A 26591-nucleotide genomic window follows, 5' to 3' on the forward strand; every position below is an offset into this window, starting at 1 on the left:
GTCATCAGCAAAGTGATGGAAGATACCTCTCAGCTCCAAACCTCATTGCCTTGGTCCAAAAGAGCTGAAATCCAGAGGGGAGATGAGTGTGAAAGTCTTTGACACCAAGGCAGCATTTGACCATGTGTGGCATTAAGAAATTTCGTGAAATTATAGTCAATGGGAATCAGGTAGAAATTATAGTCAATGGGAATCAGGTAGAAACTTTTGAGCTGCTGGAGTCTTTGCCAGCTCAAAGGAGGGTAGTTGTTGTTGAAAGCCAATCATCCCAGTCCCAGGATGTAACTGGAGGAGTTCCACAGTGTAGTGTCTTAGGCCCAATCATCTTCAGCTGCTTCATCAATAACCTGCCCTCCATTAATAAGTCAGAAGTAGGGATGCTTGTACAATGGTCAGTACCAGTTTCAGTGCTCTGAAAATTAAGCAATCCTTGCTTGCATATGCAGCACGACCTGGACAATATTCAGGTTTGGGCTGATAAGTGGCAAAGGAACATGTTGTGCCGCACAAGTGTCAGGAAATGATGATCTCCAAAAAGAGAGGGGATAACTCTCTCTCCTTGGCATTAAACAGCTTTATCATTGTTGAATCCACCACCATTAACATCATTGATCAGAAATTTAACTGGACCAGGAATATGAATATTGTGGCAACAAGAGGCTAATGTGCTTTGTGGCAAATAATGCAGCTCCTCTCAGCCCAAAATCTTTCTATCATCTAGGCGCAAATCAGGAGAGTGATGGAATATTATCCGCTTCGCTGTTTGAGTGCAGCTCCAACAGCACTCAGGCAGTTCAACACTATCTAGGATAAAGCAACCTGTTCAGTATCCCATCCACCATCTATACCATTCATTTCCTTCAAGACTGCTGCGCAGTAGCTGAAGTGTGCATCATCTACAAGATGTTCTGTAATAACTCACCAAGATTTCTTTGATAGCAGCTCCCAAAACTGCACCCTGCATTATCTAGAAGGCAGCAGATGCATGGGAACACAACTCCCAACAAGTTCAATTCCAAGTTGTACACCATCCTGACTTAGGAATACATCACTGTTCTTCCTTTGTTGCTGGATCAATGATCTAAAACTCACTACCTAAATGTACTATAGATGTAATGTAGTGACAATTCAGAGAGATGCTCAACACTGTCTTCTCAAGGCCAGGATCAATAAAAGCTGGCCTTGCCAGTGACATCAGCATCCTGTTTTTAAACAAAAAACATGCTCTTGAACTTCCTACAAAAAAAAGTCTTACCTCACTTTTACATTTGGTTCCAGAATATTAATTACAACAGACATAATAGGAATGAGGTCCACAACAAGCACTGCACTGCGCCAGGGCTGGTGGGCTGGCATTCTGAAGGGTGATGTGTAAACAGCCAATGGAAGTGAGCTTTGGCTAAAACGCGGGTGCGACTGAGGGGACACTAACTTAATGTCAAGTTATTCAACCGAGAACAACTTTTCAGCATAACAACAGTTTAAAGGTGCATCCCTACCCATAGGTCATTAAACAAAGGTTTCAGGGTAATCTCGTATTTTGCATTTAGAAGAGTTCAGCTGCACTGCTGGCACTGTGACAGCTGCTTTGCTATCAAAGCTATTTCTACAAAATGTCAGATCATCACTCACTCTTCCCCTGACTGGCCAATATGCTCTATATAATGGTGGCATGGAGCAGTTAGAGCTTGTATAATGTCATCATGCACTTCGTGCTGACATTTGTGGATGCCCAGGAGCAGCAGATAGCCCTAAATCCAAATATGAAGAAGAGTTTCACATGATCTCGGTGGAATACTTCTCGACTTGATTTGACTGTGCTGTGCTTTTCATTTGTTCCAGTTGCAATAATGTTTCAGTCCGTGCAGCGAGATACTGTGATTATTTTTGAAAACATTTATCAGACTGCATGTTGCCTTATTATTTCAACTGGGCTAATACCACGACCACACAATGGATTTCATCAACACTGGAGATTAGTTGATTTTATTTTACCCAGCTTGGGAATAGCTTTATCTGTGTCTCAAGCCACGAATTTTCAATTTATATACTGCCCAACTAACAAGCCTATTTGATCTCTTGGTAGATGATTGCCACATCATTTCATAAATGATATTTATGGAGGTAACACTTTTAAAAAGAGCTACTGCATTTTATGATTTGTAAACAGGCTGCAATAATTCCAGCCAGGATTATGGTACAATTAATTTGTTGCTTCTGGCATGTTTTAAGGGAGTTACCCATCCCCAAACCGTATATCTTTTCACCCCGTGTTAAATGTCAGATCATTGAATTAATTTGGCTTGCTAACGGTATTTCTGACAAAAAGGCACCTGCCTTTTAAAAAAAGCAATGAAGCAAGTGACAAGTTTTACACTTTTTTAAAAAGAAAAGATCCTTGCTTGAAATGGCAGCAGCAAGAATATTTTTAAGTTATATTTAATGTGTGGCAGAGACAATTTTAAAAAATAATAATTTGTCACTTGAAGTGTCATTATCTAAAGAAATATTATTTAACATTGTGAAAAAAAATTATCTAAAGTTGGCAGTTATAGATTTAAGATTAAAAAAGAAAATGCTGAATAAACTCAGCAAGTCTGGCAGCATCTGTGAGGAAAGAAGCAGAGTTAATGCTTCAAATCCAAATGACACTGCTACATATCTGAAGCAGGATAGAAATGTAGTGAATTATGTAACGAAAAGACAAAATGCTGGAAAATCTTAACAGGTCTGGCAGCATCTGTAAGGAGACAAAAGAGCTGGTGTTGAGTCCAGATGGTGTTGGCAAAGAGTCGTCTGGACTCAAAACATCAGCTCTTTTCTCTCCTTACAGATGCTGCCAGACCTGCTGAGATTTTCCAGCGTTTTCTCTTTTGCATCCGCAGCAATTTGTTATTATCTAGTAAATTATGTAATTGGATAGTGGAGGTCGGACAGAATAGGAGGTCAGGGAGAGGTCAGAGCTATGGAGAGATTAGCAAAGATGTAATAGACACTTGACAAAGGGACGTTAATGGTGGCATAAAGAACTGAATAAGCGCTATTAGTTGCATAAAGGTAAGATAGCAGAATGTGTTAATATGAAATCAAAGCTCGGGATTCCATGAAAGCAAAACTGAAAAACTAGGGACAGATAGCAGTGTGGGGGAGGAAGAGGTTGTATTAGGGCAAACCAGAGAAACAGATAAACAAAAAGAGGGTCTTGGATGAAGGAGAAGTTCACAGTCTAAAGTTGTTAAACTCAATGTTGAGTCGAGAAGGCTGTAACCTACCAAACTGGAAGATGAGATGTTGTTCTTCCAGTTCATGTTGGGCATCATTGGCGCAGTGCTGTAAGCCAAGAACAGATATGAGAGTATGAGAGGAAGATGCTGAGTTGAAGTGGCAAGTGACCGGGAGGTGGGGGTTCTCCCTATTCTGAAAATTTTTGAAGGTTGGATGACATTTTTAGTCATTTCCACAGGAGTGTATTGAATTATGTTTTTTATATTTATATTTTCTTAATGGATTTGTTACCATAAAGTGGCACCATAATCACTACACAATGGCAATATGCCCTGTGTGGGAAAGAGACAGAGCTCACATCATAATGTGAAAACAGAATACTTTCAGGGCTGTCTGCATTTAACACATAAAAGCTTTATTTCACTTGTTTATTTATTAGTCACAAGTAAGCTTAAATCAACACTGCAATGTGAAAATCCCCTAGTCACCACATTCTGGCACCTGTTCAGGTATAATGAGGGATAATTTAGCATGGCCAATGCAGATAACCAGCACATCTTTCAAGAAGAAACTGTGGGAAGAAACCGGGAGCACCTGGAGGAAACCCACGCAGACAGGGGGAGAATGTGCAGACCCCATACAGACAGTGACCAAGGCCAGGAACTGAACCCAGGTGCCTGATGCTGTGAGGCAGCAGTCCTAACCACTGTGACACTGTGCAAGCTGGGTGTGTCCAGAGGTTAGGGGTAAGATTCCCACGCACAGTAACAGCTCTAGGAGCTGCTACAAAAACAAAACACTGCACATGCTGGATTCTGGGGAAAAAAAACACAGAAAATCCTGGAAATGGGAGATCAAGCAGCACCTGTGGAAAGAAATGAGTTGATATTTCAGGTCACTGACCCTTTATCGTAATCAAGGATAATTAGGGATGAGCAACAAATGATGGCTTTGCCAGCAATACTCGCATCCCGTGAAAGAATATAAAAACAATATCAGAGAAAGTGGCTGGTATTTTATCATTAGTAGAAGTCCCAACATCAGGCCACACACACAGATTGGTGGTGGTATTTCACCATCAATGGCCAATTAAGTGGCTGCTGGGGAGGGAGTCATCCAATTAGCAGTGGTGGTGGGTCCTCGTGTTGCATGCAGCTACGATTTTTGAACACACCTACGCAATAGTCAGTCAGCAGGAAACCGGAGGCAAAAGGTAAGGGGTAGACAGCTGGGAAGCAAGTATAAAAATAATTTCAGAAAGTGGAATGGTCAACCCATGCCTCAGTGATCCCTCCCTTGAGGCTTCTGAGGAAGTAGTCCAAGAAGGCAGGCCCACTTTCCAGGAGGAACAGGCCACATGGTGGCGCAGTGGTTAGCACTGCTGTCTCAAAGCACCAAGGACCCTGGCTTTTTCCTGGCTTGGGTCACTGTCTGTGCAGAGTCTGCATATTCTCCCCGTGTCTGGGTGGGTTTCCTCCAGGTGTCTGGTTTCCTCCCACATTCCCGAAAGACATGCTGGTTAAGTGCATTGGCTATGCTAAGTTCTCCCTCAGTCTACCGGAACAGGTGCTGGAGTGTGGCGACTAGGATATTTTCACAATAATTTCATTGCAGTGTTAATGTAGGCTTACTTGTGACACTAATAAACAAACTTTAAACTTTAAGTGTCACCAGGAGGGCATTAAAGCAGCAGGTACTCCTGGTAATTCATCAAATGGGTGTGAAGATCTGTCAGAGTTTCCAGAGACAGTCAAGTTCCATGCACAAATGATGGAGGAGTTCATCCATGAAATGAGTGGCTCCATGCCTCTGGGACATGAGTGTACAGCACCCTCCATTGAGAGATTGATAGTCTTAATGAAGAGACACATGGATTGTAACACCAAGTGAATGCAGAGGTCGTGAGGAAACATCCAGAGCGTGGCACCACCCATGAAGTCAAAGGAGTGATAGGTGGCTGAGTCCAAGCTTTATTTTAAACAATGTAACTTTAAAAAGTGTTTTCTAAAAATTTGTAATAAAACTGCGCACCATGACACATGGGTAATCATGCAATCTTATCTGTCTGATTAATTACATGGCACGCAATAGTAAGCCTAGAGTGTTGCAATATTATCAGACATTGGCTGAACTACAAAATGAAGATTCATGGGGAAATAATATTCTCACATTAAACAATTCCAGCAACATCTTACTTCATTAAACATTGCCAATATAATGCACCAATACACTTGAACTTTCATTTACACTAGCAAGTCTGTTTAAAACAGCAAATCAGCAAAAAAGCACCAAAATTATAATTTTAAAAGCCTGTAAAGATAACTCTGAAACACATTTCCCTACAGAATGCTCATACTGAGAAGTCCAATCACTACTGACCACGCACTTCAACTGAAAGAGGAATGGAGAACAATTTTAAAATGACCAATCTTCATTCAGTCAATCAGCTTTTCCCATTAGGGACAGAAAATGCAGCCAAGCAGTGTTTCCCACAACTAATTCAAATTTTCCCAGTGAACAAGGACAACTAACTGGTTCATGAGTCTGTGAACCGACCAAATGTTCCAAAGCCTAAATCCACTCCACAGATTGTACAGTTGGCATCCCCAATCTGGATTAATACTTTAACACAGCACTGATGGAAGCTGCAATGGTTAAGAGTGCTATCTTTGAAATGAGTATAAAAGATCCCATGGCCTTATTCAGAGAAAAGCAGTGGAGTGTTCCGGGTGTCCTGGCCAAAACTTATCTTTCACCCAAATAAACGAAAACAGATCAATGGGTAATTGTTATCTGTGGCGCCTTTTTCTGCACAGATTAGTGGCATGTTTTCTTTCATTGCAACAGTGTTTGCATTTCAAAGATCACACTTTTAGTTCTGGCTCATCATAACCTCTAATGACCTCCTTCACTGACTCTTTGTTGTTAGATGGCTTGTCTGACACTCAGTCCTGGAGGACCCTTGATTTCCTCCAGTATTAGTAAGGAGTCTTCAGCCTCTGCCTGTTCCTCAGCCAACAATTCCAGCCCCCACTCCACCCTTGCCAAGTGTCTCAGGCTGATCAGACTTTTAACAAACTTGGTAACCAATCCCATTTCTTCCCCATCGCAAATGTTACCTATCACCACCTCCATAATAGTCCCTATTTCTTTTCTTGCCCCAATCCAACTGTTACTAAAAACTTCATCTATGCTTTTATGAAAAGCAGATTCCGTTATTTCAATGTCCTTCAAAGCCTTTTAGCTTCCATTCTCCAAAAATCAGTGCTCAGCCAAAATTCTACTGCCCTTATGCTAAATCATATAACGCCATAAGTCATAAGAAATAGGAACTGAAGTAGACAGTTCAGCCTTTCAAACCTGCACCATCATTCAATACAATCAAGGCTGATTCAACATTTCCAACATCCACTTTCCTGCCCTTTTCCCCATAACCCTTCATTACCTTTCTGATCAGAAACCTACCACCTCAGCCTTAAATGTATATAATGACTCTGTGGCAAGGAGTTTCAAAGATGTGGAGATGCCAGCATTAGACTAGGGTAGGCACAGTGAGAAGTCGCACAGCACCAGGTTAAAGTCCAAAAGGTTTATTTAGTAGCACGAGCTTTAGGACCACTGCCCCTTCATCAGATGAGTGAAGAATTGAGTTCACAAACTGGACATATATAGACACAGACTCAATTACAAGATAATGATTGGAAAGCAAATCTTAACAGATAATCAAGCCCTTACAGGTGCAGACAATATGAGTGGAGAAAGGGTTAAGCACAGGTTAAAGAGGTGTGAATTGTCTCAAGCCAGGACAGTTAGTGAGATTTTGCAAGGCCAGACAAGCCGTGGAGGTTACAGATAATATGACGTGAACCCAAGATCCTGGTTAAAGCTGTCTTCATATGTGCGGAACTTGGTATCAGTTTCTGCTCAGTGATTCTACCTTGAAGAATGCTTACCTGAAGATTAAAGGCTGAATGCCTGTGACTGCTGAAGTGTTCCCCAGTAGGAAGGGAACACTCCTGCCTGGTAATTGTCAAGTGGTGTCTATTCATCCATTGTTGCAGCATCTGCATGGTCTCGCCAATGTCCCAGGCCTCGGGACATCCCTTCTTGTAGCATATAAGTAGACAACGTTGGCCGAGTCGCAAGAGTATGTACCGAGTACCCATGTAAGATGATGATGGCATCCGTGTTGATGATCCAGCACATCTTGCAGAGGTTGCTGTGGCAGGGTTGTGTAGTGTCATGGTCACTGTTCTCCTGAAGGCTGGTTAGTTTGCTGTGAACAATGATCTGTTCAATGTTGCACGGTTGAAGATGTTGTGGCTTCTCCGCTCCAGGGAAGTACTGGATGACGAAGGGTACTCTGTCCACCATGTCCCATGTTTGTCTTCTGAGGAGGTAGGTGCGGTATTTTGTTATGGCGCATCGGAACTGTTGATCGATGAGTCGAGCACCATATCCTGTTCTTAAAGGGCATTTTTCAGCGTCTATAGATGTCTGTTGCATTCCTCCTCATCTGAGCCAATCCTGTATATTTGGAGGGCTTGTCCAGAGGGCTACTCTTTGTACTCTATAGTGTCACAACAGAAGCTGGGGGTTCTTCATACAAGGAACCCCCAGCCTCTGTTGCAACACTATGGACTTCTTACAGAAACTCAGCACCCATGAACCAGGAACACTCCTCGTCACAATGGATATCTCGGCGCTCTACACCAACATCCCCCAGGATGCCAGCATTGCTGTAGCTGCCTCAGTGCTCAACGCCAACAACTACCCATCTCCAGACACAATTCTGCAACTCATCCGCTTCATCCTGGACCACAACGTCTTCACCTTCAACAACCAGTTCTTCATCCAGACACACGGAACAGCCATGGGGACAAAATTCACACCTCAATATGCCAACATCTTCAAGCACCGGTTCGAACGAGACCTCTTCACCGCACAGGATCTTCCACCGATGATGTACACTAGATACATCAATGACATTTCTTCCTTTGGACTCATAGTGAACAATCACTGAAAAAAACTACATGATGACATCAACAAGTTCCATCCCACCATCAGATTCACCATGGACTAGTCTTCAGAATCAATTGCAATCTTGGACACACGTACCTCCATCAAGGACGGTCACCTCAGCACTTCACTGTACGGCAAGCCCACAGATAACCTCACAATGTTCCACTTCTCTAGCTTCCACCCTAAACATGTTAAAGAAGCCATCCCCTTTGGACAAGTCTTCCATATACACAGGACCTGCTCAGTTGAGGAGGAACGCAACTGACACCTACAGGCACTGAAAGATGCCCTCATAAGAACAGGACATGGCATTTGACTCATCGATCGACAGTTCTGATGCACCACAGTGAAAACCACACCAACCTCCTCAGAAGACAAACACGAGACATGGCAGACAGAGTACCCTTCATCGTTCAGTACTTCCCCAGAGTGGAGAAGCTACAATATCTTCTTTGGAGCCTTTATAAGAATTAGGAGCAGGAGTAGGCCATCTGACCCCTCGAGCCTACTCCTCCATTCAATAAGATCTTGGCCGATCTTTTTGTGGACTCAGCTCCACTTACCCGCCCGTTCACCATAACCCTTAATTCCTTTATTGTTCAAAAATTTATCTATCCTTGCCTTAAAAACTTTCAATGAGGTAGCCTCAACTGCTTCACTGGGCAGGGAATTCCACAGATTCATAACCCTTTGTGTGAAGAAGTTCCTTCTCAACTCAGTGTTAAGCCTGCTTCCCCTTATTTTGAAGCTATGCCCCATAGTTCTAGTTTCACCCACCAGTGGAAACAACTTCCCTGCTTCTATCTTATCTGTTCCCTTCATAATCTTATATGTTTTGGTAAGATCTTCCCTCATTCTTCTGAATTCCAATAAGTATAGCCCCAGTTTCCTCAGTCTCTCCTCATAAGCCAATCTTCTCAACTCTGGAATCAACCTGGCAAATCTCCTCTGCATGTCCTCCAGTGCCAGTATATCCTTTCTCAAGTAAAGAGACCAAAACTGTGCACAGTACGCCAGGTGTGACCTCTACAGCACTTTATACAGCTGCAACATAACCTCGCTGTTTTTAAACTCCATCCCTCTAGCAATAAAGAACAAAATTCCATTTGCCTTCTTAATTACCTGCTGTAACTGCAAACCAAGTCCTTGAGATTCCTGCACAAGGATAGAACATAGAACACTACAGCACAAACAGGCCCTTCGGCCCACGAGTTGCACCGATCACATCAACACCTACCAATCTATAGACCTATCTATAACCCCTAATCCCATTAAACCCCATATACTCATCCAGAAGTCTTTTAAAAGACCCCAGCGAGTTCTCCTCCACCACCACTGACGGCAGCCGATTCCATTCACTCACCACCCTCTGAGTGAAAAACTTACTCCTAACATCACTTCTGTACTTCCCTCCCCGCACCTTAAATCTGTGTCCTCTCGTAGCGACCATTTCAACCCAGGGAAATAGCCTCTGAGAATCCACCCTATCTATTCCTCTCAACATTTTATAAACTTCTATCAGGTCGCCTCTCAACCTTCATCTCTCCAGGGAGAAGAGTCCCAGCTCCCTCAACCTAACTTCATAAGGCATGCCTCCCAGTCCAGGCAACATCCTTGTAAATCTCCTCTGTACCCTTTCAATAGCTTCTACATCTTTCCTATAGTGAGGTGACCAGAACTGCGCACAGTACTCCAAATGAGGCCTGACAAGGGTCTTATAAAGTTGCAGCATTACCTCCCAATTCCTAAACTCAATCCCTCGATTAATGAAGGCCAGTACACCATACGCCTTCTTGACCACCTCCTCCACCTGCGAGGCCGATTTAAGAGTCCTGTGGACCCGGACCCCAAGATCCTTCTGCTCTTCAACACTACTAAGACTCCTGCCCTTGATAGTGTACTCATTCATCCCGTTGGTTCTGCCAAAATGGACGACTACACATTTATCCGCGTTGAAGTCCATCTGCCACTTCTCCGCCCAGTCCTGCATCCTATTTTTGTCCTGCTGCAACTTTTGACATCCTTCCAGACCATCCACAACACCACCGACCTTCGTGTCATCAGCGAACTTACTTACCCATCCCTCCACTTCCTCATCCATCATTTATGAAAATGACAAACAGCAAGGGTCCTAGAACAGATCCCTGGGGCACTCCACTGGTGACTGACCTCCATTCAAAAAAAGACCCATCCACAACCACTCTCTGCCTTCTGCAGGCAAGCGAGTTCTGGATCCACAAGGCCAAAGGCCCTTGGATCCCATGCCCTCTCACCTTCTCAAGATACTCAGGTCCCTTTGCACAGCAGCATGCTGCAATATTTTACCATTTAAATAGTAGCCCATTTTCCGACCAAAATGGATGACCTCACATTTACCAACATTGTACGCCATCTGCCAGAACCTCACCCACTCACTGAGACTATCTATATCCCTTTGCAGACTTTCAGCGTCCTCTGCACACTTTGCTCTTCCACCCACCTTAGTGTCATCTGCGAATTTCATCTTCAACATGTCATCGATGAAGACAAACATCTCGCCAAGGCCATCCCCACAGCCCCACTACTTGCCTTCAAACAACCACGCAACCTCAAACACACCATTATTCGCAGCAAACTATCCAGCCTTGAGGAGAACAGTAACCACGACACCACAGAACCTTGCCACAGCAGCAATTAAGGACATGCTGGATCATTGACACAGATGCCATCATCTCACACGAGAACACCATCCATCAGGTACACAGTACATACTCTTGCAACTCAGCCAACATTGTCTACCTGATACGCTGCAGGAAAGAATGCCCCATGGTATGGTATATTGGCATGATCATGCGGATGCTATGACAATGGATGAATGAACACTGCTCGACAATCACCAGGCAGGAGTGTTCCCTTCCTGTCAGAGAACACTTCAGCAGTCAAGGGCATTCAGCCTCTGATCTTCGGGTAAACATTCTCCAAGGCAGCCTTCAAGACACACGACAATACAGAATCACCGAGCATAAACAGATACCAAGTTCCACACACCTGTGGACGGCCTCAAATGGGATCTTGGGTTCATATCACACTAACTCCAACACCCACAACTTGCCTGGCTTGCAAAATCTTACTAATAGTCCTGGCTTGAGACAATTCACAGCTCTAACTTGCGCTTAACCCTCTCTCCATTTGCATTGTCTGCACTTGTAAAGACTTGATTACCTGTTAAGACTCACGTTCCAACCATTATCTCGTAATTGAGTCTGTGTCTATATATGCCCTGTTTGTGAACCCAACTCTCCACTTACCTGATGACAGGCAGCGTTCCGTAAGCTCATGGACCTGTTGGACCTTAACCTGTTGTTGTGAGATTTCTTACAAGGAATTTTGAAGACTCAACCTTCAGAGAAATTCTTCCTCATTTCAATCTTAAATGGGACCCTTTTATTCTGACACTGCCTTATGGTCCTAGACTCTCCCATGAGAGGAAACATCCTCTCTGCATTTACCCTGTCAAGCCCCTTAAGGATCTCGTATGTTTCAATTAGATCACCCTCTCATTCGTCTGAATTCCTAGAGGCCCAGACTGTTTAACCTTTCCTCATAAGACAATCTCTCCTTACCAGGGATCATCCTAGTGAACCTTCTCTGAACTGTCTCCAGTGAAATAATACATTTCCTTAAGTCTGGGGCCAAAACTGCTCACAGTACTCCAGATGTGCTCTCACCATTACCTTGTGCTGTTGCAGCAAGACTTCATATTCTTATACTTCAACCGTGTTGGGATACGAGCCGACATTCCGTTAGCTTTCCTGATTATCTGCTGCACTTGTATGTTAGCTTTCTCTGATTCATGCACAAGTAACCCCAAGTCCCTTTGTGTTGCAGTTTTCTGCAGTATTTCTCCACTTAAATATTACTCTGTTCTTTTGTTCCTCTTCCAAAATGATCTTCACATTTTCCCATATTATACTCCATTTGCCAACTTTTTGTGCACTTGCTTAACCGGTCAATATCTCTTTATGAACTGTTTGTATCCCTCTCACAATTTGCCTTTTCATCTATTTTTTGTTGTCTGCAAATTTGGCGACAGTATATTTGCTTCTTTTCTGCAAGTTATGTATATATATCTTAAATAGTTGTGATCCCAGCCCCTAGGAACCCCACTAGTTACAGGTCACTAACCTGAAAAAAGAACCCCTTATCCCCCTTCACTGCCTCCTGCCCATTAGCTAATTCTCTATCCATGTTAATATACTACCTCCAACTCCATGGACTCTTATCTTATGACTTAACCTTTTGTGAGGTACCTTTTTGAACATCTGGGAGTCCAAATGCAACACACATCTACTCGTTCCCCTCTATCAAGTTCCCTTCACTACAGCAGATGTGCTGACATACATTGTTTCAGAGTTTACCAAAGCTTTGATTTCAAAATTATTATTTTCATAAACAAATCCCTCCAAAGCTTCAACCTTCCCTACCTACTTTTATCTGACAACCCTCAAGTTCCAGCAATCTTTGCATCTTTGTTTACTTCTCCCTACCACCATTCGCCATGTCATTAACCTTCTAGGTCTTAATTTCTTGAATTGACTCTCTAAACCTCACAACTTCTCTGCTCCTTTAAATTTCTCCTTACAACCTTTGTCTTTGATCAAGCTATTGATCACCTTTCTTAATGATCTCCATGACAGTTTTTTTTTCACAGGAGCATGCTTTATCACTATATTTTAAAGATAAATGCAAGTTGCTATTGTCATTCATTGTCTGTGAAATGCTTTGGTACATGCAAAGGGCGATATCTATTCACTATCAAATCCTTTCCTTCCTTGATGAAAAAGCCAATATCAAAAATTAACATGCATCAATTATTTTCAAAAAACAACAGAAGGACCCAAAATTAGAGGCTCTGATATTTTAGGTGTATCGTCGACCAAAAACCTATCACCTAGTGCAACAAATAAAATGTGTTGCTAACAAATCTCCAACTGACGATAGTCCTTTCTAGGGCTCAGAAGAAACGATGAACACAAAGACACTTTCTTAATCTTTGAATATCAATAAAGTTCAGTCGCATTGGTGAGATATCGTATTTGTTTGCTTGTTAGACCTTTAACATGATAATTAGATCAGCAAGAAGCACAATTAACACCAAAGTATGACCTTTGTGCACCTACACATCAGAACCCCAGCTCTGACAGCCGTCAGCAACACCAGTCTGATTAAACTTTATGTTGTGTTTTGTATTCCAGAAGGATAGTGGATTTATATGCTAAATCTTATGCCCATTCGGAATACTAAACAATAGGCACTTTGCCTGGATTTTGAATTACCCTTCAAACCTGCTCTGCCATTTAATAAGATCATGGCTGATCTTGTCTCAACCTCAACTTCATTTTCCTGCCCATTCTCCAAAACTCTTCACGCCATCACTCATTAAAAATTATTTGGCTTGGATCACCATGAAGTCTAAATGGTTTGAGGATGAGTGCAGGGGGATGTCAAGTAAAAGATAAAAAGAAATACTAGGTGGGACTTCACGGCCTTGCTCGAGCGAGATTGTAAAATCCCAGTGGACACCCATTGTCCACCCCTCGCTTTCTCTGATTCTATGGTGGCAGGATGGTAGAATTCCAGTGATTGGATGGAAAGTGATAGGAATGTAAACTGTGATTGACATCAAATTGTCTTCTGAATTGACCGACAAGCCATTCAGTTGTATCAAACCGTGAGAGAAAAGTTGAATTAGAAAACAAAAACAGAGGCATCCAGCACTGACATGGCTGCTAGAAATGACAAAGGCAAACACTGCTCAGTGAATCCTGCAATTGAAGCTAGCACTTGTACCAAAATTGGGAGAGCTGTTCCACGGACATATCAAGCAACTGCCAGATATAAACCTACTCACTGAATCATAGCTTACAGTCAATGTCTCAGATATCTCTAATACTACCACTCTTTCAGTAGCAGTAGAGGTAGAGGGAACGGTAGTCTATGGTCAAGAGGGAATGGTCCTGAGAATCCTCCACATTGACTCCAGATTCCATGAAGTCTCACATCAGGTCAAATTCGGGCAAAGAATCTTCCTACTTATTACCACCTACAGCCCTTCCTCATCTGATTAAACATGTGTTCCTTCATTTTGAATGCCACTTGGAAGACGTACTGAGGGTTGTGTAATATTCAATAGAATTATGTTCAACCACAACTTGTAACATTAAGGCCTAGCACGTTTCTCACTGTGCCATTACAAACAAGCTCAGGGCACTAAATCTGGTTCAATAAGAAGTGAGGGCAACCAGGCAAACCTAAAAATGAAGTGCCAACCTGGTAAAGTTTTAACACAAACTTACATATACCAAACAACCCAAGCAGCATAATGTAAACAGAGATAGGCAATCCCAAAACCAATAGGTCAGATCAATGCTCTGCATTTCTGCCACATCCAGTTGTGAATTTTGATGGACAATTAAATAATCAGCATAGGAAACTCTACAAACATCTCCATCTTGTATGACAGAAGAGCCTAGTTGGTCAGTGTAAAAAAATGAGACTCAAGAATCTGCTACCATCTTCAGCCAGAAATGCCAAGGGGAAGATATATCGCAATTGCCTCCTGGGTTTCCCTGTATCAACGATGGTAGTCTTCAGCCAATTCAATTCACTGGATACAGCAAAGGCTTTAGGCTCTTACAATATTACAATGGGGGGACTGAAGAATTGTGCTCCAGAGTTAGTTGAGCTACAACACTGGCAACTACCCAACATGTAAAATTGTCTGTCCTGTCCATAAAAGACAGAACAAATGCAATCAGGCAATGACCATCCTACCAGTCTACCCTTGATCATCAGCAGAAGGATGGAAGGGGTCATCGACAGCACCACCAAGCAGTGCTTAGCAGTAACAAGCTGCTTACTGATGCTCATTTCAGGTCTGCCAGAGTCCTCATTAGTCCATGTTTGGAACACAGCTAATGAGCTGAATTCAAGAAGTAAGGTGAATGATTCTGTTCAACAGTCAAGACAACATTTGAGCATGTGTGGCATCAAGAAGCTCTAGTAAAACTGTAATCAATGGGAATCAAGGTGAAACACTCCACTGGTCAGAGTCATACCTGGAACAAAGGAAGACAGAAGGTCATTACAGGAGTTCTCTGGGTAGTGCCCCAGACCAAACCACCTTCAGCTGCTTCCACAAAGACCTTCCCTCTATCAAAAAGTCAGAAGTGGGATGTTCACTAATCATTACATGGTGTTCAGAACCATTCACAACTCCCCACGTTGAAACTGTGGATAAAATGCAAAAACCAGTCAAATTATTACAGAAGAACAATTTAAACCTGCTTCGGGATTTGACTCTATTAACAGCAAAGAACTTTAACAGTGATCCAAACCAGGGCAAGTTATTTGTTTTGCATACAAAGAATGGGGAAAATGAATTTATGGACATTGCTGCAAGTGAACATTGTGCTGAAGTTGTACTTCTGTTCCTAACAATTGGTGAAGCAGTCTTTGTCCAGAAGCAAGAATGCTTGGACAATATTCAGACTTGGGCAGATAGGTGGCAAGTAACATCTGTGATACACAATATTCCAGACAATGACAATTTCTATCAAGAGAGAATTTAGCCATCTCTCAATGATGTCTGACACCATTTGCCAACAGCAAGATCTTCCAGTCCTGCCACTGTCCCATCTGTTCCCCTCTGCCGCAGTCAGGACTGGAGGATCCCAACAGTGGGGAATGGCTGGAAAATTTCAGCCTTTGCCTGATTATTTTTTGATTAACAGAGAATCAGTCCTGCATTCACTGAGAGTGTTATAGTTCAGTATAACTTTTTTAAAAATTGTCTGCTCGTTAATAGCGTTTGGTGTGCTGATTGGTGATTTTAAGTTCCCTATTTCTTCCAAGGCTGGCATTGAGACATGACCACACTTACAAGTAGTTCTTAGATTCTGTGGTTCTCCCATTTCTTGCTTACGTGTTAAATGGTACCAAGAGTAAAATATATGCAAATAGACATCACTAATGCACAATACGATAGAAAGCAAAAACAGTGACCCTGAGAATAAGGTACATAATAGGAATGAAAAGAGGCTATTAGTCCATCAAGCCTACTCCATCCTTCAAATAAAATGATGCCTGCAATTCTACATCGACATAGTGGCCAAAGATCTATCAATCTCAGTCTTGCACATACTCTAACTAATTATCCATAGGCCTCTGTGGTAAACAATCCCAAGGACTCACAACCCTCTGAGTAAAGAATGTTCAACTCATCTCAATCCAAAATGGCCAACCTCTTATCCTGACACAATGCCCCTTACTTCAAGATTCTCCAGCTGGTGGAACAGATTCTCAGTATTATTGCCACCAAACACAATAAATTTGATATTTTTCAATGAGATCACAACTTAATCTTCTAAATTCCTGAAAATTTAGGCCCATGCTGCTGAATCGCCCCTCGTACAACAACCCTCTCCTCCCAGGAATCAGCTACTTAACCTTTGTTGCACCCCTCTAAAGGTAAGTGCACCTTTGTTAGGTTAGGAGACCTAAGAACAAAGATCAAAGGAAGTTACAGCACAGGAACAGGCTCTTAAGCTTCCAAGCCTACACCGACCATACTCCCCAACTTAACTAAAATCCCCTATCTTTCCAGGGACCATATCCCTCTATTTCCATCTCATTCATGTACTTGTCAAGACGCCGCTTACAAGTCACTATCATATCCACTTCCACTACCTCCCCCAGCAATGAATTCCAGGTACCCACCACTCTGTGTAAAAAAACCTGCCTCTTACGTCTTTCTTAAACCTTGCCGCTTTGCACCTTAGGCCTATGCCCCCTGGTAATTGATTCTACCACCCTGGGAAAAATCTTCCAACTATCCACTCTGTCCATATCTCTCATGATCTTGTAGACTTCTATCAGGTCTCCCCTCAACCTCTGTTGCTCCAGTGAGAACAGACCAAGTTTCTCCAACTTTTCCTCATAGCTAATGCCCTCCATACCAGGCAACATCCTGATAAATCTTTTCTGTACCCTCTTCAAAGCCTCCACATCCTTCTGGTAGTGTGGTGACCAGGATTGAACACTATATTCCAAGTACAGCCTAATTAAGGTTCCATAAAACTGCAACATGACTTGCCAATTTTTAAATTCAATACTCCGGCCAATGAAGGCAAGCATGCCATATGCTTTCTTGACTACCTTCTCCACCTGCATTGCCACTTTCAGTGACCTGTGTACCTGTACACCCAGATCATTTTGCCTAAAAATACTCTTAAGGGTTCTGCCATTTACTGTATATTTCTTATCTGTATTAGATTTTCCAAAATACATTACCTCACATTTGTCTCGATTAAACTCCATCTGCCATATCTCCGCCCAAATCTCCAACTGATCTATATCCTGCTGTATCTTCTGATGGTTCTCATCACTATCTGCAAATCTGCCAACCTTTGTATCGTCCGCAAACTTACTAATCAACCCAGTTACATTTTCCTCCAAATCATTTATTTATATTACGAACAACAAAGGTGACAGCACTGATCCCTGAGGAATGCCACTTGTCATAACCCTCCATTCAGAAATGCACCTTTTCACTGCTACCTCTTGTCTTCTTTGACCGAGCCAGTTTTGTATCCACCATGCCAGCTCACCTCTGATCCCATGCAACTTCACCTTCTGCACCAGTCTGCCATGAGAGACCTTGTCAAAAGCCTTACTGAAGTCCATGGATGTGAACATCCACTGCCCTACCCTTATCAATCATCTTCGTCACTTCGTTGAAAAACTCGAACAAGTTTGTGAGATACAACCTCCCTTGTGCATAGTGCTCAAAGTTTATCATTAAAGCCCTACATAATTGCAGCAAAACTTTCCTACTTGTTATGATTGCTGGGGGGAACATCAATAGATCTCCCCATGGGTCTTGTAGAATACCAGTTCCCTTGTTAGATGAATGGAGGCTCACCAATTAGGGAAGGAGCCTCGGGGGGCGGGGGGGGGGGGGAGGTGGGGGGGGTTGGTGTTAAACTAGCTTAGGCCAGTAGTCGAAAGAGTCAGGGCTGACCGGCACTCCATAGTCACTGAATGGCATTTCAAACACACTATAGATAAAGGGTCATTGGTGACAGAAGACCAGCCTCAGTTAGATTATTACACTACTCTTATACTCCACCATTCTTACAATAAAGGCATCATACATAATACCTGCTTTACCAATCACTTGCATCTTAAAACTCTGCTTTACAGAGCTGTCCATTTTATAATATTGTCTCGCTCATCAGGATTGCTTGGCGAGGACTTTGACTTCAATTTTCTGGCCGTTCCCAGGATGGGATCTTCCTATTCTACCAGTGGCGACCTCCCGGAGTGGCTTCACCTGCAGCATGGCCGGTGAACAATGCCAAACTCCATAGACATTGGCAGGATCAAAAAAATCCCACCACCGGCCAATGGTGAGACACTTACATCACCGGAAAACACAACAGCTGGGGAGGAAAATCCCACCTGTAAACATTGGAACATTGTCATCTTCATTCTGCAACATGTTTACATGAAACAATTCTTAAATCTCATAAATCAGTAAAATTCATGAAAAATATCAGCACAAAATGTCTTTAAATCTATAAATGTCCTCCAACCATTACAAATCAAATTTTTACAGGGTCTGATGTAGCAATGGACATAAAAAACACTTTAATCTGCATTGCTGTTGGCCAAGAAATGATAGTGTTCTGCATAGTGAAAAGGTGCTCTGTTAAGTGTCACTTCACAAACATTGTATTATTTTGGAGGCATCATGGTTACTAGTGACTCATTATTGTTATTTTTTCCTGCTTGGTGCTTCTGGAGACAAAGGTTAATTGTAATTAAAATTCCACACTGAAGCAAACTAATTAATCACATTCTAATTTCACAAAAATTGTCACAATGTAATCATACAAATTAAACTGAAAGGAAGAGTGGGGAACAAAGCATTCAATAATAGTTAGAAAAAGAAAGCATAACATCACTGTACAAAAAGGTTGGAAGATCAGTTTTGACTACATGGGCAAGATTATGTCTTTGCCAAGAGTACAGTGCTATTACTCATACTCATTACCTTATTCAAAGTTCTAAGCTAAATCCAATTAAATCAACCTGACTTAATGCTGTGCACACAACCGTTGCAAATACAACACATTAAAATAAAGGTTATCCCACTATTCCCAGAAGGAATAAATCAGCAAAACAGAGAAATAAGAACACCAGTCAAGACTAGTTTTTTTTTGCCTTCTGGGTTACCGTGAAGTCAGCCAGACCACCCGTGAACCAAGCCACAAATGAGAACGTGCCGATATGAGCAAGAGGATTGCGCAATCATTTGTGTGGCACTTCAGAAATGGGACAAACCTAAACAAAGGAAGTCCTGCAACATGCTGGTTGCAATATTTTTTAAAAAAACGACATAGATCTTTGGAAACTCTAATTGATTCCAAACCAAGTGGGATATTGCAGTTGCAGCTAGAAGCATCTGATTCTCACGTCTCTATTGTGAAGGAATGGGAGCAACCCAAAAAGATAAGGTAAATGGGACCAAATTGCGGAAGCCCCATCCCAATTTCCAGTTCTGTGGTTTGTTTTGGTTGCATAGAGAAGAGAGTCGGAGAGTATTCAGCATGGAATTTCAGAGAGATCAGCCAGTAGATGTAGTGGAAAACATTTTCAGACCTCATGCTTATGTTCTGCAGTGAAGGAGTTAGGAAGCAGATCCCAGCAAGGAATGGTGAACAAGTTGGTGGAACTTCATACAAAGTTATTCCAAATTATTAGTCATTTGTTAAAGTCATATGGACATCGCTGTTCAAAGTGTTGCCCTTAATTCATGGAGGGGAATAGTGCTGGGTCAACTCAGATGTTGCAATGATACCCTGGCAGCAAAGTGGGTACTTGGCAGACATGCCAGGTTATCACAGATATTGTAGCTCCCTGAAGGAGACCTCCAATAATAAAATGAGTGTAGCTAGGCTGCTCACACACGATCGAAGCAGGACGGTAGATCTTTGAAAACTCTCATCGTGTCCAAACCAAGTGGGATATTTCAGTTGTAGCTAGAAGCTAAAAGCAGATGTGTACAAGGGTTCCCAGGCATGAGGAGGCAGTGGCTGAAGAAGCAAAGGATACACTGTTACCCAAGCACAGGGTGCATTGTCTCAGATGCAACTATCTGATAAGATTGGAGACCCTGTGTAGGAGAAGGCTGAAACTATCCAGACAGATAGTCACAGACATCTGTGCCATTGTGTGGTGTGGGGAGCACTTCCCAACAGAGATAGGATTACAGGGGTGGGAAATTTTCTGATTTGCATTATGTTACCCATCATACAGTAGACAATCAGGTCAAAGAATCAGGCTTTCAGCCAGAGGTAATTTTTGATTGTCAGAAGGTTTCTTCATTATGTCAGAAGCAAGTGAATTAAGATGCTTTTTCTAAAAGTTGTTACTTCCTCTCCATTGTTTCTTCTGTACATGTTGTCAGTATGGTGTTGCTTTCTCATGGCATCAGGCCTGCTTTCTTAGTAATCGGTATGTTTGTGCACAATTAGATTTCTGTGGTTAGATATCACCATAATTCTAATTACATCCAAAACCTTTCTTTTAATATAGAAAAAGGGGTTGATACAAGGAACTCTGATGCCATATTGCACTCAAGGAATGTCGACCATCCCCTGAAATCTGTGTCAGAATAGAAATAAGGTGGTAGAAAGCAAATGTGGAGCATAAACACTGGCACCAATCAGTTAGGCTGAAAGCCTGTTCTGTACAGATCGTTCTATGTAATTAACAGTTCAATGTGTGCTTTAAAAATAGGAAGACTTATTCCAGGGAAAAAGCTAAAGCATAATTGCCAAATTGGTGTGACGGCTAACACATTCCTCTAGAAAGTCAATTAGTGTGTAATTAGTGGAATCGCATTTGTGGATAAACTGTCAGATTTGCTTACAACTTGGAGGCAAAGACTCATTCAGCAAAGTGTGATCTAGTTGGAGTTCATCTCCTACTAACCGCATGATGATCTAATTGGAGGATTATTTTATCTGGTCTAAGCACAGGAATAAAGAGTGGAAATCTGATGAGCATTTCAACAATTAACTTGGAGAATTATAAATGTCCCACATGCTGTATAGCTTTTGAATGAGTTTTAAAAGAGTCAATATTCATCAATTTCATAATCTAGTTCCTTTGTATAAACTTGGACTTAGGATGCATGGTTTAGGTCTCATTTCATGTAGCTGATTAACTGCAATGTGTAATTAATTTTAGGAATAGAAATCAGTCTACTCTTGCATTGCCTTTTATTCTCCATCTTCCAAACTAATATAAACACCAGAGATCATGGACTGAATTTTGCCAATTGGGCTGCTGGCTTGACATTGGCAGGGAATGTGTGTTACTGGTACACAAAGGTGGCCAGTGGGCTTTCCCTCCTAGCTTTACAAGTGATAGCCAATTAAGTGACTGGTACCAGGGTTCTGGCCTATTCAGGATAGCGACCGGTTACTGAGATCTGCCCACATATTAGAGAGCCAGTAATTCAGCAGACTCTGCAGTGCCATCAGGAAAAATGGTCATGACTGAGCCAGGCAAAGGCCCTCTGCTCTACAGCAGGTGGGGAAGAAAAGTGTTTTTAATTCCAACATTGAGTATGGAGAGGAAACCCCTTGGGGATTTTTTTTAATCCTTTCATGGCATGTGGCTGTTACTGGCAAGGCCGGAATTTTTTGTCCATCCCTAATTTTCCTTGAACTTCGTGACTTGCTATGTCATTTCAGAGAGTAGTTAAGAGTGACATGTAGGCCAGACTGGATAAGGATGGCAGATCTCATTCGTGAAAGGATATTAGTGAACCTGATGGATTACAAAATATATCTTAAACGAAAACGGTCTCAGTAACACAAAGTCCCTTTAAGCAGACAGATTGGCTGTGAAGCCAAGTTAGTGTCTCTGGTTTGCTCCTCAGAATCCCCTAGATGATTGTCATGAGAGTTTCCAAACTTTACTCTCAAAAATGATGCTTTAAAATCTTCTCTCATAATAATGCTTTCCCTTGGTGGTTTACATTCCAAAATCCAATCTTGCTTTTCCAAATGAAACTTTTTGACAGAGCTTGTATTCTACTTTTAACAGTGAACCCAGTCCAAGATTTAACATCACTTCCTTTATGACTTGTCTTGACCGCTGTACAAACTGTTCACAGTTGCTTTAACTCTTCATTTCCAGACCCTTATTAAAATGGCATCAGACATTTGATTTACCTCTGAAGTCTGCTGTCCCACTTTACATCTGATTACTGCAATTCTCTCTTTAACTCAGAGCCCTTTTTTTGCTCTTCCTTGAATTTTCTGAACAAGACCTTGGTCTCTGTTCTCTTAGCTTCAGTCGTCTTAAGAAATTCTTTCTATTCCCAATTCCCTGGTTATCTGGACAGTAACTTGTTCTTTGGCTGGCCTGCATCTTGACCTTTCCAGCTTCTCTTGGCAGATTTGAGAGATGTCCATTCCCCAGTGTCCTGTCTCTAAATGCAATATATCCAGGTAAAACTAAAGCTTAAAAACTTTTTTATCTTACAAGGGCCTCCAATTTCTTAGTAATGACTGCTACTTCAATTTACTCTTTACGTTATAGCCCTCTCTATGCAGAACAGTAACACAGTTGGAACTTAACCAATACCCACACATACTAACACTTACGTTTTGACTGATCAATCCTTTGTATCAACCATCATTTTTGCTTAGATTTTGGAAGGTGGTTTTACATCTGGTTGTCTATCCTATTACTAACTGTTCCCATTTATACAGGACAGAGACCAGTACTGATACATACTGGCTTGACTACACCATTGGCCGGGTTCTTTCATGGTCAATAAGTCCTGGGGTGGGACTTGAACCTGGGATTGGGCTCAAAGGTAGGAGAGCAATCCACTGATCCAACTTAGCTCCAACAGCCCAATCATGTTAAACTGCCTTTATCCAATAATCCATCCAATGTTCCATGTACACATCAATCATCCAACATTATGCATTCCCTCTGTTTCTGTCTTGAGGATATTTTTGCCTTTTTAAAAATGCTGTTTTATTCATGGGGTGTAGGTGTCACCGGCAAGGCCAGCATTTATTGTGAATCCCTAATTGCTGTTGAAAAGGTGGTGGTGAGCTGCCTTTGTGAACTTCTGCAAACCACGTGGTGAAGTTACTCCCACAGTTGTTTAGTGGTACAGAACTTGAGTATTGCTTAAAAAAAAACAGATACTGTTCAACTTTTTATCTTGTACTCATCAGGATAGATTCACAAGAAAACAAAAGATCAAAGGGAACGGCAACTTATATTGCATAAACGATTGGTTGGCAATTGAATTCTGATTGGAAGAGACATTGCCATGGAGAAAACATCAGGGAACAGTTCACTGCTGAGTGTTTATTTAAATTCAAACCAGATAGGTTGATTGTGATTGGTCAAGTTATGTCACTGGAATGAACCAGGAAATGGTTGTCCCCAAAACTTCTGTTTAGATGAAAAAGGTGCAGATATATTCTTTCTGTTTGCAAAGCAGAGAGTCCTGCATGTGAATATTTATAGCTTTTAGCATGTATAAATGGACAGTAGGAAGGAAAGTATAGTTCCAAATCAGGCCAGTGTGCAGCTTGGAGGGGAACTTGCAATTTTTTAAAATTTGTTAGTGTCACAAGTAGGCTAACATTAACACTGTGATTAAGTCACTGTGAAAATCCCCTAGTTTCTACATTCCAGCACCTGCTCGGGTACACTGAGGGAGAACTTAGCATGGCCAAAGCATCTAACCAGCACATCTTTCTGACTGTGGGAAGAAACCAGAGCACCCAGAGGAAACCCACGCAGACATGGAGAAAAGGTGCAGACTCCACGCAGATGGGAATTGAAATCAAGTCTCTGATGCGGTGAGGAAGCTGTACTGAACACTGTGCCACCATGCCGCCCTTCATGATGGTCATGTTCTCATATCTGCTGTCATTGTCCTTTTAGATAGTAGCAGTCACTGGTTTGGTAGGTGCTGTCAACTGAGCCTTGGTGAATTACTGCAATAAATCCTTCAGATAGTACACATATTACCACTTCATATCACTGGTGGAGGGAGTTAATGTTTAATTTGATGGATGAGATGCCTATCAAGTCAGTTACTTTGTCCTGGATGGTGTTGAGTCTCTTGAATATTTTTGGAATAGCATTCATCCAGGCAAATGGAGAGTATTCCATCAAACTCCTTACTTGTGCCTTGGAATATAAAACATAGGAGTCAAAATAGGTCATTTGGCCCCTCTAACCTGCTCCAAAATTCAATTAAATCATGGCTGATCACAACCCCCTGAGGGGAATGATTCCCACCCATGCAAGAGAGGAATGTGTCATTGAGCGTAGAGCAGTGAATTTGGATGTTGTGGCTGCTCTGGTTGAATGTCTGGCAGTGCGTGCAAGTTGTGATTTGTGAGGCACACAGCAATGCTGAACCTATGACACGGGTGGCCACACTGCAGCTCACTAGTCGTGGGTGACACTTTGACACACAGAGTGCAGCTTATACAGTGAAATCCATTAAATCACATGTTGGAAGGAGGTAAACAGCCAGGTGCAGCCTTGCCCATGAACAGATTCACAGAGGGAAGGAACTGGGGAGCAGAAAGCAGCACTAGGAATAGGGAGGGAGACGGTGAAGGACAATGATTCATTCCAGCACCATCACAAAATTTCTTTTGTAGTTGCCTGCCGGTATTATATAGCTGTGTAACCCTGAGTGCCATTTTCTTCTGCCCCCTCGCTTATCCTCCTGCTGATGACCCTTCAACTTACAGCTTCCAGAAGGAGAGGAAGCAGTTAATGTTGTACTGGGTCACAGGGATTGAAATTTGTTGTTCAATGGTTACAACATTCTGTCAAGTAAAATCAATCTTTTCTTTGGTCTCGTGGCTGGTTTTCCACATTGGAAGACCAAGGCTGCCAAAGTCGGTTTAGCAGTGAACATGTGCTAGCTCTGATGTGTCAGTGAAGCAGATGTGTTTTTACTACAACTTGAATTGTGTGTGAATGAAGCCTGCAAGTCAGGAAAGGAAGAAGCTGTGAGAAGGAAGTTTGGAAAATTACAGAGGAAAAAGCAGATTTCCTCACAGAAGTGTCCACAATGCAAATAAAATGTGTCTGTAAAGTTTGTCAGTGTCTTACAGCTCTCGAATGCCTGAAAATTACCAGATGCGGCCCTGAGGTTCAAAAGGTTTTGTCACCCTGGTCTGTAAGCTGAGGTGAGGTGCGAATGTTGAGTCTGAGCTGGGCTTGAGAAAGAGTTCAGGTGAGTGTGAGTGGGAGCAGGTGGGGTATGGTGAATTGAGCTGTATGCAAGGCTAATGGTTTAATTATATGGATATGGCATTTGAAGATGTATTTCACCACTTGTAAAAATCTTTGTGGAGCTGCATCCAGGTCTTCGGAGATAGACTTTTGGCATTAACAGCAACAGCTATTACTCCCACCTTCACTATGTTCTCCTGGACCCCTGAGAGAAGAGAACAACTCCCCCCTTTTCCATCCCCTGCATCAAGGCCTCTAGTGCTTCATCAGAAAATTTTGGAGCATGCTCTCTAATCTATTGCTAACTTTACATGAACTTGGGATCCCTGATTGTTATGTACAGCTGCTCAGCAGCACCCTGAGGCCTGTGATCCTTGTGCCTCACATATATATGATCAGGCAACACTAATTTTGTATCCTGCCTGCATAGTTATGAATGAACATGGATTAATCATGCATCATGACCTCAACCCATTTCCCCTGTGTCTTTCTAACATTATAGAAACATAGAAAAACTACAGCTCAATACAGGCCCTTCAGCCCACAAAGTTGTGCCAAACATGTCCCTACCTTAGAAATTACTAGGCTTACCAATAACCCTCTATCTTACTAAGTTCCATGTACTTATCTAAAGGTCTCTTAAAAGACCCTTTCGAATCTGCCTCCACCACCGTTGCTGGCAGCCCATTCCACGCACCCACCACTCTCTTAGTGAAAAACTTACCCCTGACACCTCCTCTGTACCTTAAACTGTGTCCTCTTGTGCCAACCATTTCAGCCCTGGGAAAAAGCCTCTGACTATCCACTCAATCAATACCTCTCAACATCTTATACACCTCTATCAGGTCACCCCTCATCCTTCGCCTCTCCAAGGAGAAAAGGCTGAGCTCCCTCAACCTATCCTCATAAGGCATTCTCCCCAATCCAGGCAACATCCTTGTAAATCTCATCTGTACCCTTTCTATGGCTTCCACATCCTTCTTGTAATGAGGCGACCA

The sequence above is a fragment of the Carcharhinus amblyrhynchos genome, chromosome 1, assembly GCF_965287045.1.
Source record: "Carcharhinus amblyrhynchos chromosome 1, sCarAmb.v2.hapA, whole genome shotgun sequence".
NCBI classification, from domain to species: Eukaryota; Metazoa; Chordata; class Chondrichthyes; order Carcharhiniformes; family Carcharhinidae; genus Carcharhinus; species Carcharhinus amblyrhynchos.